We start from the raw sequence: 9087 nt of genomic DNA, 5'->3' as shown, positions 1-9087 counted from the left end.
TTTAAATTTTTTAAAATCAATATTTTAACGCTTGCTTTATCTATCAGAACATAGGTTGCAAAACACCAGCTTAATCTACCCGAGTGCAAGTTGCATTGTTTCTTGACACTTGCTTAAAGTTCCAGAGTATATGTTACATAGAGCATAAGTTTGAGCTTAAACATTACAGCACTTGCTTAAACTTGCAGAGCGTAGGTTGCATAGACCCTTAACTTGGGCTTAAGCATTGTTTCTGACACTTGCTCACTTAATCTTGCACAGCTTAGGTTGTGTAGAACGTTAGCTTAAGCATTGTTTATTAAGCACTTGCTTAAACTTGCAAAATGTAGGTTGCATAGATGCATAGAACATTAGCTTCAGCTTAGGCATTGTTTATTAGGCACTTACTTAAACTTGTGGAATGTAGGTTGCGTAGATGCATAGAACATTAGCTCAGGGTTCTGCCCAAACTGGTCGGCAGTAGTTCAAAGCAACCAGTACCTCTAAAAACCGACCAGTACCCTCTAAAATCCGACCAGTACAATTCTTAGATATATCACTGATACATGTGCAATATACCCTAATATAACACACAGCATATCTATTCATTAGGCCACCACTTAGGAATTTCTGGGCAGAACCCTGTTAGCTTGAGCTTAGGAATTGTTTATTAAGTACTTGCTTAAACTTGCAGAGCATAGGTTCTGTAAAAGATTAGCCTGGGCTTAAATCTCACACTTGTCTAATCATGCTAAGTCTAGATTGCATGGAACACTTGAGCATTTCTTTTGCATTTGACACCTGCTAGATTATGCAGCTATTTGGAGCATGGATAGTTTAGAGCATCAACTTGATCTTAATCATTTATTTGCTCAATATCAATGTAAACATTTGATTGACCTTGCAGCTATCCATAACAAGGGTTTCATGAGACATTGGCTTGAACTTAGGAAGTAAATTTTGTAGCTTGGCATAAATGTTTGCGTAATTGTCCCTTTGGGAGAGGAGAAAACTTGCTGTTTATGCTTACACTTAGAACATATGAATATATGTAGCTACTGTGGGAACAGTGACACTTCCTGAAGATTTTGATGTAGTTAGCGGGTTAGAGACCTGGCAGCTTATATATTGATGGAACACATCTCTAGCTTGTATTTGAACAGCAAATGGGGTCAAGTGGCCCGAGCTTAGTAGATAGTTTGTCTATCAGTGTTCTTAATTGGCTTGAATTGCCATACTATGTGTTCACGTCCTTGAAAGAACAGGAGTGTTTTTTGCATTAAGCATTGCACTCTGTGCCTTTAAGGAGTTTAGTAGGCACTTCAGAAACTTTAGGGGGATAGCTATGTACCCAAATTTTTTTTTCCAAGTTGTTATAATAGGGGGTGGGATGTACTACTGTTCTGACATGGCTGTGCAGTAAGCCCAGAGTACAGTGTTTAAATATTGTTAAGTGTTACAACTGCTTATGAAGTGTTTTGAGTTGTTCTCCAATCTCCTTCAGGCATACTGACTGAGATTTCTGTTAATCGACAAGCTATTCTCTGGCTGTGGCAAGAACGATTAGTTCCATTTCTTTTTTTCTTTTTTTTGACCCAGCCAGGAAAGGTTATTGCCTAGCTGGGTGAGGTATATATCCACCACTTGAGCAATATCTTGTAACTTGTGCAGGGGATAAGGGGTCAAATAGTGCAGTGATTTTCTTTATTGGTTTATTGATTTTTTTTTTCTTTTTTTTTACTGTATACACATCATGGAGATTCAGTTAAAAACTAGTCCAAGTTACTGCCTCTTTCTTTCAATGCCTTTTGTAACCATACCTTTATTGCTTTAACAAAGTAAAGGTACAGTTGCTGTTAAGCAAGGCCCAGCCATGGGTTGAAAACAGAGGAGGTTGGACACGCACACGTGAGTGCATACATTTTGTATTGAATGTTTAACCAAGCGCTCACGAAACACAAATACCATTCAAGAGTGCAAGCTTAGTCTATTCAGCCGGTCAACCCCACTACTCCAGGAACGTAAATCGCTCTTGAAATGTACAGGGATCACGTGTGTGAGCGTTTGCTGGGTGGAATCCATGTGTTATACTATAGGGACGCCTTATGTATGTACAATAATTGTCAAAGAAAGCAATGTGCATGCTAACAAAGCCTCTTAGGGTATTGAAAAAGAAGAGCGGACGCCACTAGTTTGGCATCACAGAGAACGAAAAGAGAATTAGAAATTCGCACACCCGCCTTACAATAAGAATTTGTTGTTCATCTTAAGAAGCACAAGGTAACGTGGTGTGGATATTGCTAAACATTTCTTCTATCACTTACTCCTTGTCACATATATATTAGAAATGAAATATGCAATTAACAGTAATAAAATTCAGAAGGGCTTGTATCATGTCCAACTTCCTCTGGGTTGAAAAGTATTCACACTTTGCTTTGTCCAAGCCATTTTTGTATTTACTTTTATTTATTTTTATGCCTATATTATTACTATAAGCAATCTGCACCTTTTACCCACTGCATGCATGTATATGGCTTTGTAAATTTACACAATGCTTTTGAAGAAAAAACAAGAGCACAGTGGTCAGGCTAAACCTTGACCACTTTGTTCTTCATGTTTTGAATGATTGCCAAGCTACCTGACTTCTGCAAATTATTTGGCATGTTTGGTGGAGATGATCTGACACTTAGGTTCGATTATTGCAACTAGATATAAGGAATCCAATTCTGTGAGGTTAATCATTTGGAAACCGATGTGATACCGATTTATATACCGTAAGTGTAGCTATTTCTATTTGAGGGGCCAGATATGCCATGTTCACCTTTATTTTAACCACTGAAGACAGTTTTAGGATCACTGGCCATGTTTGGTTACCTATGGTGGTGTGGCTGTTCAGACTATAAGGCACCCACAAATATTTTAATACATGCCCCTGCCAAGTGCAGTAATCAGTATTTTAATGGCTTGTAGAGATGGCTAGTTGTTTTATGTTGAGCTCTTGGTTCATCTTATTGCTGTTTCCCCAGGCTCACCACTATCAGTATTTGTTATATGATTGGTAAGCTTTGTGACAACAAAACGGTAATTACATGCACACTTAGATGGCTTTGAGTAGCGTACTGCTTTTAGACAAGGAAGATAAATACTGTTTCCCACCCTTGTTAGCTAAGTAATGTTGTTTATAATGCGGCTTGATCATTGGACAGTGTCCTCAAGATAGTTCAGTTGTATATCAGTGTATTGTACGGATTTTATCTGCCACAGATATGATAATTATGTATCAGTATATCAGTACATCTCTAATCAGAACCAATTTTTAGCACCTTTTTTTTGTACATACAGTGTAGCTACCCTGTTCTGAATTTTAATGTAGCATAGCTATGCACCAACTGCAGCAGATTTTAAACTGATTAAGCAGTTTAATCATTATGTTTAATTAAGCAGTGCACAGATACTTCATATACCTCTGTGTTAGATTACGCACCTATCAATGTAATCCCCGACTACCACTAATACGGGCTGAGGTGGGGGAAGGTGGGGATTTGCATTTCTGAAAATTACAATTCCCCACCTACTGGGGGAGTACTGGTGATACAAACCCCGACCAAGTCTCGACCTGCAGACCCCAGGAATACTGGGGCTAGGCGGGGATTTGTGCGGTCGTGTGGCGTTGGTCTAGTGATGAGTTAGTTCGAGTGGATTCTAGTATAAACGTACTAGCTAGCACCCAACTCTCTTTCCTAAACTGAAAGCACACATCTTCGCTGTCTGAGTAAATTTCTTTAGCGAAGACAAATCCCCACTATGTCGGGGAAATTTAGTGATCAATCCCCCACCATTCCCGACCTTTCCCCACCCTCAGCCTGTATCAGTGGTAGTCGGGCAATACATTGATAGGCGCATTAAACTCTAGTTTGCATGACACTGCTTAGCTAACCCATAGCCCAGACGCAAATGATGACAGCGCCCTTGTTTTGTACTTTACTACGGATTTGTGCAAAATGCTAATAGCTTCTCTGGTAGAACAGATATTTAAATGAAAGGTCATTGAGCTAATGGCGTCCTTATTGGTCCGTGTAGTTTCCCGCCATCTCCAATACTCATAACCAAAAGTGAAAGGTAATAGGCGCTTCGCGCGCGCAGCGCGCGAAGCGCCTATTACCTTTCACTTTTGGTTATAAGGTCTTTAGCAATTGGAATTCGCGAATTCTAAATATCTTAGCCCCAGTGTTCAAATGTTTTGGATGGTGATACTAAGGCCTGATGGCGAAGACTGAAAAAACATTGCTCACTAGGTAAGAGGTTATAGTAGTGAGTTAATTGTGTGTCAGTTTTAATGTTTGCGAATGTAACGGAGGGTGCTCTAAATAATGCACACCGGCGATTTCCTGGGTTAACTCGAGGGTTTACTTGGCGTTTTCATCAGTGGGCTTAGGTCAGTGGTCTAGCTTGAATGACATGCGGAGGAAAAAAAAGCACAGCGGGAAGTGTAGTGTGGTTCTAGTATATTAAATTGTAACATTGGACTTGTTATAATTATAGTGTGGGCTGATTAATTGCTGACACCCTGGGGTTTAGTTGAACCACTGGGTATTAATCGACATGAGCTGAGTTTTGTGTGGTACCAGCTAGCATCAACTTTTGCAATTGTATTTTATACTCCACCGATTGTACTCATCTGCATGCTAATTATAATGCTCCTCTCAATCCGGTTGGGTAGTGGTGATGATCGTAATAGCTATATGATCAATTCTTCAGCTCCCGGAGACAACTATATGGCTACTTGTGACGCTCCGAATGATGGTTGTAGTTGACATACACTTTACACAATTACAAATTTGTATGTGTGTGTGATGTGTGTGATGTGTGTGTGTGTGTGATAGGTGTGTGTGTGTGTGTGTGTGTGATAGGTGTGTGTGTGTGTGATAGGTAGGTAGGCAGGCAGATAGATAGATAGACAGGATGGTTTGCATTGTGCACTTATTCACTTATCGGGTATCGTGCCACGCCTACCTCATAGTGAAATAAATATCATTTTTGCGTCACAATCCTACAGAGAGAAGGATGTGCCTGTTATCCCTGGCTGCCTCCATCTTTGCAAATGTGGCAAGCCACAAATTTCTAAACCCCAGTTATTATGCAGATTGTTAGCAGTTGTTAGCAGTGGTTTAGCTACTCTCTTAAAGGACTCCCCGAATAAAGGAAACCTCTGTAGTAAGGACAAAGGATTGTGGTCCCAACAGGTCCAACTCCATACATTTTTACCTCTAAGAGAGGAAAAGCTCTAAAAGCTCTATGTTGCAAATCTGGTCCCAAAGTGTCTGTTATAGAGAGGTTACACTGTAGGCCACCAAGGCAGCTTCCTCATTAAAAACTTATTAAATTTGTGTGTGGACAATCAATATTATTTGTGCTACAAAAGATTCATGGAGCACTATCAACTCTAATACAACAGTCAGGATTTAAAATTTTTTCTCACTGTGCCCTTGGTTACCCGGGGGTGGGATTGGTATTTGGTAAGGTCACTTATTTATATAATGCACATTTGTTGTCTTGGATTAATTTCTAGGTTTTTTTTGTTTTTTTTTTGTCTGGACTGACTGCGTATTTACATTGTGTAGTACTATATGTCTAGCCTCCCTACCTGAAGCCACTTCATCAAAAATGAGAGTTGGCTTATGGCAAAGAGTGGGGTCTGCAAATCATACTGTGTAGTTTTGCATTCTAGCCCTATGGTAGACTGTAGTGGGTGTGAATTATCATAGATGATATGTCTGGAATCATTCTTCCTTTTTAATATACAATTGTTACATTATTAATGTAGTGTAGTAAAGTAGTGTCACACAACCTTACAATGCGTAAACACAAGACACCAACATGTGGGCGATATATTATAGGATTTGCTGTTTATGGATGTTACTGATGAAAATTATGTGACAAAATAATCCAAGGAAAGGATTTATTACTACTTTGAGTGATCTGGCAATTGTTTGATCTACCATGATAAACTAGATACCCCCTAGAAAATTTTGTGGCCTAAAACTGGTAGTTCATACATACAGTAGTTCTGGCATAGACTTGGAACTTGAATTGAAGGTGTCAAGCAGAGGATGAGTTCACTCTTTTCTGTCAACAACGACGGGTTGTGATACGTTTATGTTTTGTTTTCGTTAAAATGACAATATGGTTGGTGGTACAAAATAAATGCTTTATTTAAATGTGAAGCCATCGCATGCTGTGTTTCCTAATAGTTCTCCGTCTGGCATGTATATGTATGTGTGAATTTAAGTGCTAATATGAATGTATCATTATATTTGTACCGTCGTGTTGCTAATCTGTCTCAAACAGTACCGTAATCATGATACGTTTTTAATGTACAATTTGGTGGCATGGAGCGCAGTTGATAAGCTGAGAGATGAGGAGTCCATTCTTGTGTAATGTCATGACATTTCGACTGTTCTGTTAAATTAGTTATAGCAGCTAGAATCTCTTGATAACGGATGCTTAGGTACCTGGTTAATATTATTATGGCCTTATTAAAATTAAATTTAGTTGTATCGCCCAGAACTAATGGCCGGATTCGACCATCTAGATTTTAGCCCATCCTAGTAAAGTCCACAAGACAAGATAGTTACCGTATAACAGGTCATCTTTGAAGGAGTTTAATTTTCGAACTATTTGAAGAGCACTGCTTCTACAAAAAATTTTTTTCTCTTCAGATATAAAGTAGTCTCATGTAACCAGGCCACTTTTTCAGTGCAGGGGACCCGGGCTTATCGAGATTATAAGCATGGGTGGCCATGCAAGACTAAAATTAATATAAAGCTAGCATGAGGAATACCGAAATACCACAATGAATTTCGAACTTTTGTGCTGTTTAACTTAAAGCTGAGGCATTCACTTGCATCATGGCTTCGCAATGAGACAGTCGGAGCTCTGTACATGCCTTTCGTAATGGAATTTTGTTGCTGTTGTTTACATTAGTGAAACAATTATTTGCCGTACCATGGTGGTCTATTTGACATATTGCCAAATCACCATCTCCTTACTGGTACACTTAGTCACCATTCATTTTATTTCCAACCAAGTTTCCAACGTACACACACTCCCAGTTTAGAACACACCATAAATTTTGTGCACGTCAATTTCTTTAGAACAATCCAAATATTTTTAATACTCAAGTGTCTATTTGTGGAAGTTGTTTATTGGATTTTTTTGGCTAACAAAGTGATTATTAGCTTCCTGCAGACAAGCATACCTTCCATTGCTACAGGCCTGATTCCTTTGAGGCAGAGACATGCAATTTTGCCCACCACAATGGGTTCTCCTCTAGCCTGAAGGTATTGATTTGTTGGTAGCATGTTTCTTGCTGCTTTAGAATCATCCATAATTTTGGACCACTTTGCCAACATGTAAAGCAAATGGGTTGATGCAGAGGTTCATTTCATGCTGCTCCTTAAGAACTTCCATTAGGAAAAAGCACAAATTGTTGTGTTTCAATAGGTTTGGAAACAAATGTAAGTATAATTTTATGCCAAGCTATATATTGCTAACTCTTTGTATTTTAATTTGTACGTTTGGAGTCAGACGTTCTAGCTTGCTTCCACACTTTTAGCAGTAATAATCCCTACTTTCCCCCTGTTGTTGTTACTGAGTAATGGTATTTAATGGACTGCGTGCAAACATGGTGGACTTACGTGAATGAAGCAAGTGTGCCTATGTATGCATGCACTGTCCGTGTCATTATCTAAATATTCTCTACTATATTTGTACTCAATGCAGGTTCGCCAAGTGTGTAGGCAGGCAGAATGGAAACGGACCAAGTGTAGCAAAAAGTGTACACCATGCAGGGCCAGGCAGACAGCTCTACAGACGGAAACTGCGAGATGCGCACTATCACAAGGGTGTGTTGATGTTGAAGCAGTTATGCCCCTGTATATTGTGTGATACTTAAGTACAAGGCATCTTGTAAGATAAACTTTGAAAATTATGCATGGTATTCAAAAATACCAAAGACAAACTTTTCGTAAGAGTAGAATGTACACACAACCACATCTGCTTGCAATTGAACAGTGGTAATAGAAATGGGTATGCTGAGTTTCGTGTGGAGATCTATTTTTACTATCACAGCATAATAATATGTATGTAGGTATATAGGCCCAGATTTAGTCTATTAGAGCAGTCACACATTTTGCTAAAACAGACAAGTAAGGCAGTCATCATTGTCTGATACGTAGGTGGTGGAAGCAATGTTAAGAAGGACGAGAGAACAGGGAAGCATGGCCCCCACCTTTGTTAAGCAATGTTTGTAGTAGTGGTGTGAAAACCAGTTGTTGCAAAGTGAAAAAAAAATTGGATATTCAGCATTCGTCTGCAGCCAGTCCTTGGCTTGATAGACACATTTGTAATACTTATACACAACTTTGTTTGTGAGGGACAGCAGAGCTCGGTTGCTTATACTGCCCCATGACATGGCATTGTGCTACTCATTACATGAGTGCAGTAGTCATCTGCCATTTGGAAGCTGTAATCCCCTGCACTTGCACAAGTGCTATATTTCTTTTCAAACTTTTACAGTAGTGGTGTATTTTTCTACAGGTCATCTTGAACAATTTGCAAAACTCATTGAGGGCTTCCTTATTTTGGGTAAGATTGCACTTTAGTTTATGAACTCAGTTTGCTAATTTACCGTACTGCCAGGATGTTGAAAGAAGTGAACAGGAAACAATGCTCAGCAGTTACTTTTTTGTTTACTGTCATGTGTATACCTTATGTACTTTAATAACATTTGATTAAAAAAGAGCTGTAATTGAATTTTGACAGTTCAATTTTAGGGAAAGCATCCATGTTGTACGTGAATAGGTTAAATGTCCCTTCTTAATTTATGAAAGCTGATAACTTATGACACACGGTACCAAGTGATCTAGAAGTTGTGGCATAGCAGCGGTGTAGCTCCCAAAATTGGCAGTATTGTGCACTTTTTCATAAAACCACATTACTAGTAGTCCTCATGACAAGTATTTTCTGATATAGTGCCATTGCTGATTTGACCTTTGGTGACCTTTATGGCCATTTTTGTATAGAAATTGATTGTTTCTGTCTTTAACT

General features: G+C 38.9%; 1 long non-coding RNA gene across 1 annotated transcript; it reads left to right on the top strand.

The window, feature by feature from the left end:
- Positions 1 to 4156: 4156 nt before the first annotated feature.
- On the top strand, positions 4157 to 8785 carry LOC136259481 (uncharacterized). The gene is made up of 4 exons (XR_010703255.1): positions 4157 to 4274; positions 7762 to 7883; positions 8578 to 8625; positions 8680 to 8785. It is a non-coding gene; the product is annotated as an uncharacterized lncRNA (long non-coding RNA).
- The last annotated feature ends 302 nt before the right edge of the window (positions 8786 to 9087 follow it).

Source organism: Dysidea avara, chromosome 6 (assembly GCF_963678975.1).
Source record: "Dysidea avara chromosome 6, odDysAvar1.4, whole genome shotgun sequence".
Classification (NCBI taxonomy): domain Eukaryota; kingdom Metazoa; phylum Porifera; class Demospongiae; order Dictyoceratida; family Dysideidae; genus Dysidea; species Dysidea avara.
The sequence above is the reverse complement of the archived record's forward strand: the minus strand, read 5'-3'. Positions and strand labels throughout refer to the sequence as shown.